This window comes from Macadamia integrifolia, chromosome 10 (genome assembly GCF_013358625.1).
Source record: "Macadamia integrifolia cultivar HAES 741 chromosome 10, SCU_Mint_v3, whole genome shotgun sequence".
NCBI classification, from domain to species: Eukaryota; Viridiplantae; Streptophyta; class Magnoliopsida; order Proteales; family Proteaceae; genus Macadamia; species Macadamia integrifolia.
This window is the reverse complement of record NC_056566.1, coordinates 16137224-16148105: the sequence shown is the minus strand read 5'-3', so window position 1 is coordinate 16148105 and position 10882 is coordinate 16137224. Positions and strand designations below refer to the sequence as shown.

General features: G+C 37.5%; 1 long non-coding RNA gene across 1 annotated transcript; it reads left to right on the top strand.

Moving 5' to 3' along the window:
* Positions 1 to 1934: 1934 nt before the first annotated feature.
* Positions 1935 to 2550, top strand: LOC122090918. Its single transcript, XR_006143768.1, has 2 exons — positions 1935 to 2159; positions 2310 to 2550. It is a non-coding gene; the product is annotated as an uncharacterized LOC122090918 (long non-coding RNA).
* The last annotated feature ends 8332 nt before the right edge of the window (positions 2551 to 10882 follow it).

Sequence of the window (10882 nt, the reverse complement as noted above, 5' to 3'; positions counted from 1 at the left end):
ACGCCCAACACTTGGAGGCTGGCCACAACACAAGAATCTCCGAGACCAACTTAAGCACCTCACCGATCTAAGAATATGGTGACAACAGATCAATAAAGGGAAGAGTGAAATGGTAAGGCATACTAATCTATGATTGTTAGATTAATCACAGAGACTTTTGGAGCTTCTTTTTTGAATCATCTGGCTCACTAATGGAAGTCTCAAAAAATCCCTATTTGTAGAAGCAATCAGATAACTTACTAAGCTAAGATGTTGTTCAGTTGAGGTTTTAATTTCTAGCTAATTTTATTATGGTTTATATTTCTTTTATCTTAATTTTCTAGTTCTTGTATTGTTAAACCGTATAAATATAAATCATTGGTCTCTTACTTCCTCTTTTATTCGATATCATCTTATTTGACTCTTAATAGATGGAAGGAAGAGACATTTTTGGATCATATGTACAGTTTTATTTCCCGTTCATGGATGGTGGATCTTTCACTCCCCAAAGTTGGGATTTAAAGAGGTACATGGGATCAAGTACATGGATAGGATTGTCTGGGTCTTATGTGCTATTAAGTAGAGAAAAGTACTTTAAGTTTGTTTGTGAAAGTGAAGAGTCATTAGTGGAGTTAATTTAAAAGATTTGTCTCTATTTTCATAAATAGTAATGTAACCAGCCCACCTCTCCATGGTTTTGAATGGAAAAGATTGGAAAATTTTGAAATTGAGAGTTATTCTTTTCCCTTGTAATCTCTTCTCTCTCCTCTTTCTCCCCCTGGTTTCCTTTCATCATATTTTCTATCCCGTTTTCGCTCCCTAGCAGATCAATACTGCTAATCTTCTCTTCTACTGATCTGAAATTTCTTGTTGGGTTTTTAATCTGCTACTACCTTGGTTCACCCCTTTCTTTCTCATTTATATTTCTCTTCTTATGATACCTTGCTTCCTTTCCTCTGTTGATTGGATACATACAAAAAATGAGGACAAGATCTGTTTGCAATTTTCAATAATGTTTGCCAGTGGCCAAGGTGAGGTAGTTATTGAACAAGAACCCAACTACCACTGATTAAGAGTCCACTGACAAGATTAGAGGGTGAATACCAAAAGAAACTGCTCATGTCAGTGACTCTTGAGCCACTAGTGCTTCAGCAATGAGGTAGATTGTAAATGATGTAAATAAGAACAGGTGAGACACAGTTCTGGCCTTACTTCTTTGTGAGGCTGTGAAGATAGAGATGTCAACCAAACGTATATAGGGCCGACATCTTTCTTCTTTGCAATTGGCATAATTGCAGTGAACAGAAAATCAAGAACACAGTAGCTTTGGAAAGCTTTAAGATGGATTTGGAAAAGGAGATTGTCTGATACCTGAGTAGAGAGCAGCAATGTAATTGAACAAAAGGGTCCAAATCGAGAAATCTTGCAGAGTTTTGAATATAGACTCAATCATTTGAGAGTTTAGTGGAGATTTGAGGGATAAAAAATCATGAAAAGAAGTGTTTTTTAAGTCTTTGATTGAGGGTTTGAGTTGATTTTGATAACTAAACTCAGCCAATGGATGTTGACAGCATCCAAACTTCAAATTGAGATTTGAGACAAGAAAAATGCATTCTTTGATCCATTTACATTCTAAAATCACCGTAGAAAGCAAAACAGCATCAAAATGTCTATGAATTCAAAAGTGGAGAGAATGGAGAACCGACCAGTCTAGAAGAAGGATATGCAATCACCGAGACGACAACCGGAGAAAGGTGTGTCCATCGGAGTCTGCTCCCCACCGTCCCGAAGCGTCAAACCAATCTCCCACGTCTTCGATGATACTAGGCCGAATTGCAGAAGGAGAACCATCGCAGCTTTACATATTGAGCTCAACCTCACTCTTTTCTTTTTTTTTTCCTGAACAGTCCACATATTGAACGGTCGTGATCGTACGGATTCAGTTGAACACTCTACAAATTAGAATTCTTAGTGGGTCCCACAACTGACCAAGTGCCATTGAGGTCCATTGGCGTGATCGCGTCAGCTTCCCAATCTCTGATTTCTCCTGCTGCTTCTTCAAATCTTCAATTTCGTCTTTGTTTTCGAGTCACGAAACGATTTATCTGACTTCGCTAGTTCGAATTGGGTCGATTTCTGAAACCTTCTGTTGGATTCTTTCATGGAGGAAAGCAAAACAAGTAAGTTTTCATCTGTGTATGCCTTTTTTTTCCTTTCTTTTTTTGATGTTTTGATTTGCTTCTGTGTCTTTGATCGGAAGTTTTGATTAGAATATATGGTTTTTCTGATATGGGTTTGTGGTGTTTGTTAAATTTTGAAATCTACCCAAGGGTGAAAGTGAAAGGAAGAGGAAGAAGAAGATGACGAGTTCCTCGTACCAGAGGATGAGTCTTTTGTACAAGAAGAGAAGTGTTCCTTGCCTTTGTTCAGGATTTTAGAATCTGTCTCTTTACAAGAGCATTATGTGCCCAGAATTTCATCAGTGATCGATTCAGGTGTTGGTTGTCTACTTTGGTCATTTTCTGCCTTTTGCTTGCTAAATTAATTTAATCCTCTTGAGCATTTGGTGCTTCAAATAGTTTTCCTCCATGTTGTATGCTCAAATTGAATTTGAAATTTGAATTTTGAATGCTGTGGTGTCAGTTTTGTAAAGTTTTCATCCAAAAAGTATGAACAGATAGGTGTAGGGATTCGTCACTCTTAAGGTCCGTTTGTTTAGAGGAGAGTTCAGGGTGGAAATGTTAGAATGGAACACATATGTTAGTGGGGTTAAAGACAGATGGATAAAAATTCTCTGCACTACCTCTCTCAGAAGTCGACACGTGGACAAAGCGGAATGAACAGTTCAGATTTGTTTTTCATTAAAACAAATCCAAACCAGTGGTTTTTCATCTAAACCGAACCGTACAAGAGGGTTCAAACCCAACCGGCTTAGGTTTTGAATTAAAACCTGAGAAATTTCTCTCTTCCCTCTCTCTCTCTCTCTCTCTCTCTCTCTCTCTCTCTCTCTCTCTTACGTCTCTTTCCCTATCCATCAATTTTATGTTTTGATAAATCAAAAATTGAAAATTTCACTAATTTAGAAGTAGAACTCTTTAACTTTTACATCTCTGTTTTCAATTTGTGTTAGAAGTAGATACCCAATGTTGAGAATTACATGACCAATATTGTTGAGATACGAATTGTTGAAGAAGATTGGCACATCAACAAACCAAACAGGTTGAGTCATATCACAAATAAGTACTTTTATCAAGGTTTGAAATGCTTCCTACAATAATACAATTGGGGATTCTTGCGTTTTACCTCCAAGATAAAACAACCACTTATCTTTGTTATTGTACACAGACTTTGATATTTTGGGAGAATAAGGCTAGGCTTAATAGTTCAAAAAACAAAACCAAAGAAAAATGGAGAACTAAAAAAACTTTTTTAAAATAGGGATTATCTTACTATATAAAGGACACCTCCAATGGGTAGTCTCAAAAGCCATGTCTCTTCTATAACATATATCTGTTAACCATGCAAACATGCTTTCCAATAATCACAACTGTTGATCACTTAAGTATCTAGTAGGAAGAGACAAACCTCTCCAATACACATTTGATGAAACCAAATAATATTTTAAATCTTTGAATTTTAAAATTATTAAATGTTAGATCAAACACCAAAAAACACGAATAATAAAGAGATAATAGATCCGTACGACACAGAGATTTAACGAGGTTCACACACCAGGGTGGTGTGCTATGTCCTCGGGCGAAGAAGAAGATGATTCACTATGTAGAAGAGAGATCACACCCTAGCAGCGGCGAGAAAAAACTCGCTCTGAAACCCTAGCTACGTGAAAACCCTAGAATACAATGACTTTCTCAACAAGTAACAGTATATGATATATACTCCAAAATCGTGGGTCGACCCATCGGGTCGTGGTCGATCCGATCGAACTATACCGCGGGGGCTACGCCAAAACAGATCTCAGAAAAATTCTCATTCGAGTCGCCACCAAAATATTTCGGATCGGGTCAATCTTCAAAACGGGTCAAGAATTCGAGAGAGTCTTAACATTAAAATATTCCAACAATTTGTTTCCTTTGTCTCTTTCTCATCCTCTAAAAAAGGCTATGACACAGCAGAATTGTTGGTCGACGGAAGGGAGTAATGGATTCTCTGAATCTTTCAGGCTATATTGATTACAAAAAGCCCCATTTCTCCATTGTGACATGAAGGACACACGGAGCTTATCCGATCAAAATGGACGCTTCGATTTGCTCTCTTTTCAAATCAACTGCAATTACACTCAAATGGATGGATCTTAGATCAGGTATGGTTGGATGGATGGAAGATGGCAGGGGAGGACTACGGCTAGGACTCACCCCGAGAAGGAAAGGATTGAGAGGAAGAAAAAGAAACAAATCGGTTCCTGTTTAGGGTTCCCAACATTTTCCCGTAATTGTGCTCTCCAGCAGTTGTTAGTTGGACATTAACCAGGAAGAGAGCGAATCAGAAATGTTTGCAAAGGAGAAGGGGAAACATTGGAACCCTTGCAAAATCGATAAACAACAAGCTCGGTCTTAATGGAGGCTTCGTTTTATTCTCTTCTCTATACCTTTTGGCTGGGGAAGGAAGGAGAGAGGTTGAAGTAGGGAGTGGGAGTGAAAGAGGGATAGGGAAAGAGATCGACCTACCTCTCCGGTAGCAGATCTGCGTTGTCTTCGTAGACGGTGGCTGGAAACGAAGAAGAAGAGCACCTTCGTGAGCAGGGAGCTTCGTGCGAGGAGAAGTGATCTCTTCCTTTCGTGGGCAGGGAGAAGCGTGCGAGTTAGGGCAGAGAGGGAGAGAGACGTAACAGAGAGAGAAAGAGTCGAGAGAGAGCGAAGAGAAATTTCTCAGGTTTCAATATAAAACCTGAGCCGGTTGGGTTTGAACCATCTGGTACGGTTCGGTTTAAGTGAAAAACCACTGGTTTGGGTTTGTTTTAATGAAAAACAAATCTGAGCCGTTCATTCCGCTTTGTCCACATGTCGACCTCTGAAGGGGGTATTGCAAGGTATTGCACGATATGAGTATTGCAAAGGATTTTTATCCCCGATCTTGCCCATGGTTTTTTTTTTTTAGCCCGAATATTACCTGATACCGAGGAAGCCCTTAAAATTTTATTAAATGGGAGAAACAAAATAATGAAGAAAAAGAGGGGGGGGGGGACAACCTCCCTTACCACAACCCATGAAATACAAGTCACTTTGACACTCGCAAAACCCAAAAGGAAACCCTGTAAATGAGGAAAGATTATATTCTAAAGATTGGTAATTCCGCTTTATCTTCCCGAATAATGTAACTAATATTAGATGGGAGAGCATTATCACCATTAGAAATCGAATTTATAGTAGATTCACATGTAAAGTTGGCTAATTAATCTGCTGCCATTCGCTTTCTCGAAATGAAAATGAGATATGAGCTTTTAGGGAATCACATAAGTTGATTACTTCTTGAAATCAATACCATCAACTCCACAAGGTACATGATCTTTGAGAGATAAGTCTCACAATCAGGGAAGAGTCAGAATTAATATAAAAGTCACAGAGGCCCAAGTCCTTATATAATACCAAGCCATCTCCAAGGGCTCTCATCTCCCCCATCAAATTTGTACACACCCCATGAAAATTGGAAAAGGCTACTAGAACATTCCTGATCTTGCCCATAGTTATTTGGGCAATTGACATGTATCTAAATGTTGATCCAATAGTTGTGTTTCTATCAATCTGAACAGAGATATTGCATTGAGAGCCGTTGAATCAGTGTTTGGATATATGTCGATCACCCAAGTCCCCAAATAACTATGGACCGACCTGAGCAATTAATGCTCAGGAGAGGAGACGAATCCCCATCTTATATTATAAAGTCAATGACACCCTCGCTACTTGTGCAATACCTCTCTTTTTTTTTTTTGGTAGAATGTGCAATACCTCTCTTAACACCTATGAAAGGAAAAGTTGATTTATGCCAAATATCAACGGTTGAGAGGTGGGTGATGGGTATTTTTCCCACTTTGTCCAATGGAGGTACCATTTGGTCATTGATTGCTCCCATCTATGTTTAGTCGTTGGAGAAAAAAAAATCCCAACTAAAAACCCTAGGTTTTTTCAGTACATGTCAGTATTGAATAAAGGTCCTTGGATGAATCATAACAAAGTTTCAAAATACTTAGGGCCCGTTTGATAACGTTTCTGCCGTTTCTGTTTCAAGAAACGACAGAAACAGAAACGGAATTGAAGGTGTTTGATAAGTCATGTTTTTAGAAGTCGATAGTAACCAATGAAAGAATGGCCACAAGTTGTTTCTAGAAACGGCGAAACAAGTTCAACTTGTTTTGCCTAGGTCGTTTCTAGAACCATAAATAAGTAAAAATTTCTATTTCTATTTCTGAAAATAAGTGAAACGGAACAGTTTTATCAAACGCCTTTTACTCCGTTTGAAACGTATTTCTTGAAATGTTATCAAACGGGCCCTTAGTGTTTCACCAATATTGTTTCACATAAGAGCTGAACTCGTGATCATCCCGATGTTGCTTCTTACGGAGCATATGAGTGAGAAAACTTTATATTTTAATCTCACATTTATGGAAGAGAGTAAAATGAGGTTTATAAAAATAATGGAAACTTCACAAAAAAATAATAAATAAATAAATAATGAGAACATTTACGATAGGTTCCAGAAAAGAAAGGCTTAATATGTTTTACGCACACGTACCATGTGAAGGTGAGGCACAAATGTTTGTGTGGTTTTCTTTTTTTTGTTGGCCGTCAAATTCAGCAAAGAAAAATTCGTTTACCAATGTCATATTTTGTTTATTGAACATTAGGCAAAGCACATTTTTAGTTAAGGCTTGATAAAAACTTACCAACATATTTTGAAAGTTGTACAACGTGAAATAATTATCGACGCTAGTCATGTGTCGTTTGAAGCAACAGTGACATCGGTGATTGTACATTGTACTTCGGTCATAATTATTTCGATGTCGGCGATGATTAGTTTTTGTATCTTCTCTCTCCAAGAGACACATCTGTTAGGCCCGTTAAAGGCAGGTGTTCCAATGAGTATATTTCCTCTATAAATAGTGGACGTCACATATGTCACGTACACTTTGGAGGTGATTTTTTAAGTGTCTTACTCTCTTCTCGGACTCACTTTCTATTTTGTGTGAATTATATCCGAGTACTACACTATTGTTCTTCTCCTTTGAGTGTTAATTGATTTTCCTTTAAAATTCATCTTTGAGTCTAATCACAGTTTTATAGAACTCGAAGGGTGTAGTAAGAGAACAACTACTACTTATATAAGCCAATGGTTGTTTGGGAGTAGCTTCCCTAAAATGAAGCGTGGCTTCTACTCTAGTGTGAGGACCAATGGGAGCACACATGTAAGTCGTAGCAACATTAGAATTTTTATTTTTCATAGGAGCGGGGCAGTCATTTCATCCCTCCCTTTGTCTAGAAGTAAATGATGCATAGCCTTCTAGGCTTCTTTTTTCTATAAATTTTTTATCAAATCTTAAATTAAAAAACAAAGACTCATGCAATCGACACGTGAAGGCCATGCATCGACACATAGTTGGTCAATGAGCCTGCCAACATCTATGCTTACATTAGCATTTTTTTTTTTCAATTGCATTAAAAGTTTAAATTTTCACAACTTTCAATCCATAAGTCCAATTTTTGTGAATTAATCGTCGTTGTGAAGCTTATTCGGAGTGTTTTCTAATGATATATAGATTATGGAGATTGACTCGGCCAAAAAATTGGTTAAAAATCCATTAAATTTTGGGGTTCACATGGTCAAATGTTCATTAAATAATGGCCAAATCAAGCCATGGAATTTGATGATGCGATGATTGGTGATGTTGATGATGGAGATGCAAATCCTGACAATGATACAATACTTTTTTAGCATTCATATTCTAAATGTAGCTCAAACTGTGGAAGAGAATGTGGACAACAAAGAACTTGAAGAATTCGAGTATTTGCAAAGGTTGAAGACATGTTCTTGAATGACACTATGGATACAATTGAGGATGTTGAAGTTGAGCACAAGGATTTTGTTATTCTGTCTAAATACTTCGAAGGGTGAATTCCGCAAATCTTAGATTACATTCATATCTTCAAAGAGCTACTTGAATATTCCTATGGGCTGAAGATGGACGTGCACACTATGAAAGAAATAAAGATGGAACTATATAACCCATCAATGAATAATTTGAGGAACCATCCTCTACAAGGGAGATATTGACGATCATGGAGATGTAGTGGGATATGGATGCCAAACGGGCGGGACCATGGGAATGCATAGTGTGGCTGGGAGGATGATCACATTCTCATTTTCTCCCCTTAATTTAAGGACAAATAAAAAAATAAAAGATTGACAAAAAAAAAATCACTAAGCTCGTTAGGGAAATCAAATCAATCATTCTCCTACATGAGGGAATGCATCTAGGGATTCCCGAGCAGTTAAGTGAGACAGGGAATCTCCTCACTCAGACGGATCTGGCTCCTCTTCATAAATCCCAAGGACCAGGGAATGATTTAGACAGTTTATAGGTTCTAGTTTGAGTGGTTTGATTTCGTTTCGATAAATGGTTTTGGTTTGCAATTGACACACTTAAGTCGTCTCACCATGAACCTCACACAATGAGGTTTGCCCTAATATATCCAAGCCTGACCTTGGGTTGGGTCAGACCTGACCTGAACTCAACCTTGGGTTGAGTCATATTACTACATGTTGAGGTTGAGCCATATTAGCACATGTTGAGGCTAAAACTATTTTAATTTCTCCCTCTTTTGGTGGGGTGGTTCGGCACCCAAAAATAAAAAAGAGGCTATTTCCTGCCTAAATCATATGTATATAAAAAGCAGTTCATAAACACTGCATAATAATTAGGACATGACTTTATATGGGACTTCGATCCATTAGACAATTAGAGAGAGATGAATTCCAAAACAAATTTCAATTTCTATATTCTATCGAGACAGATGACAATTATTCTACGAAACAAAACAACAAACAAAGTCACATGTTTATGAAACTATTAAAATAAACCCTAATGGAGAGATAGAATGACCCTTCGTGCCAGTACAGATGTTGCAAGATAGCTACTAAGTAGCTTTCTTTTGTTGAGAACTCGCATGATCAACTGATGCTTTCATATAATGGGCATTGGACAGCAAAAACTTCACAATCCTAAAATATGGTGGGATTGGGGGAGTCTTATACTCGATGAAATATTTGGCATACTCAGGTCTTAGGCCATCAATCAATGTCAAGACCTTTGTTTCATTCTCCACAGGCATCCCCATATAAGAAAGATTGTCACAAAACTCCTTGTGCTTTTTAACATATTGAGAAACAGACATTCTATTTCTCTTTCGTCCAGCAACACCAAACCTTAGTGATCCCAACATAATCATTCCACAAACTATCTTTTCTTCAGCAAAATACCTTTCCAGTGCTTTCCAAACCTCGCTAGCTGTTTCAATTCCTTCTACAATCCCAATGACCTCTGGATCAGAAATCGTGTTTATTATCCAATTTCGTAGAACTGAATCTGATATATACCAACCTTCATAATTTGGTGGTGGTTTGGGAATAATTGATCCCTGAATATAGTCCAGAAGATCTCGATTTTTAAAGAGTCGCATCATCTGAATCCTCCACAAAACATAGGTGCCTCTTTTCAACTTGATGGCAACTTCTCTTCGCACATTGGATGTCATGATCTGAAGAGCAAAAAAAAAAAACAGAACAAAAACTGAAGTGGCTAAAGTGAGTAACTGGAGTGGCTAAAGTGATTAAAAGCAGATATATATTAGTATTACAGAGAGCATAATACGTAAAAACAGAGTTAGTGTTGGAAAAGGTTTAACAAAAGATAAAAAGGGTAACCAAGAATCCAAGATAGAGTCCGACTCTATCAACCAATCCAACATCTGTCCTTTTTTTAATTTGGAATACGTTAAATCAGGTAACTAATAAGATAGAGTCCTATTCAATCTATCAACCAATCCGTCTCTATGTACCTCCCTTTTTTATTTGGAATGCATTACCGAAAAATTGAAACAGAATCAAATTACTGGTACCGAATCGTACCAAATTAATTCGATATGGTATCGGTATGAGGTTCTGTGCCCCTATTGACACCTAATATTCGGGAGATCCTTCGCTAGAACTAGGGATGTCAATGGGTCGTTCCGGCTCAGTTTCAATGTGAGAATGCTCAAAACGAAATTGAACCAATAAGGAAATTTTGGTTTAGGATTGGTTTCGGTTTCGGTGCGATTTAATTTCGGTTTGTCTTCGATTTCTTATATCGGATTGCAATTGGGTTGATTTAGGTTTTTTGTCCAATTTGGATTCGACTTTTCATACAAATGTATACAAAACTATGCAAATTTGGTTTTTCTTAATGAATTTTGGATGGTTTTTTATCTGGGTTTTGAGCCGATTTTGGTTTGGTTTTGAGGTTGCAATAATCCAAATTGAAACCTGCTTGGGCTATTATCGGTTTGGTGTGGCCAGTTTAAGCTGTTCGATTTAGGGTTTGACACCCTAGCCATAACCCAAAAGGGTTTCCATAGGTCTTACTGTAACGGCTTTGTTTAGAAATAATACATACCTATATTTTTCAACCATGACAAGCATATCGTGTCATTACTCATCACCATGTTTCTATTTGTCTAGATGTGATCCAAGTAGGTTCGAGTTCTTGAAGAATACTTTGACATGTGAATTGCAAGAACCAAACAAGTCCTTATGCGCACACGTTAGCACACATAGTAGTTTGATTAGATATTATTCGATGAAGCATCGATATGAAATATGACTTAAAAAACACATCATACCTTACAAATTACTG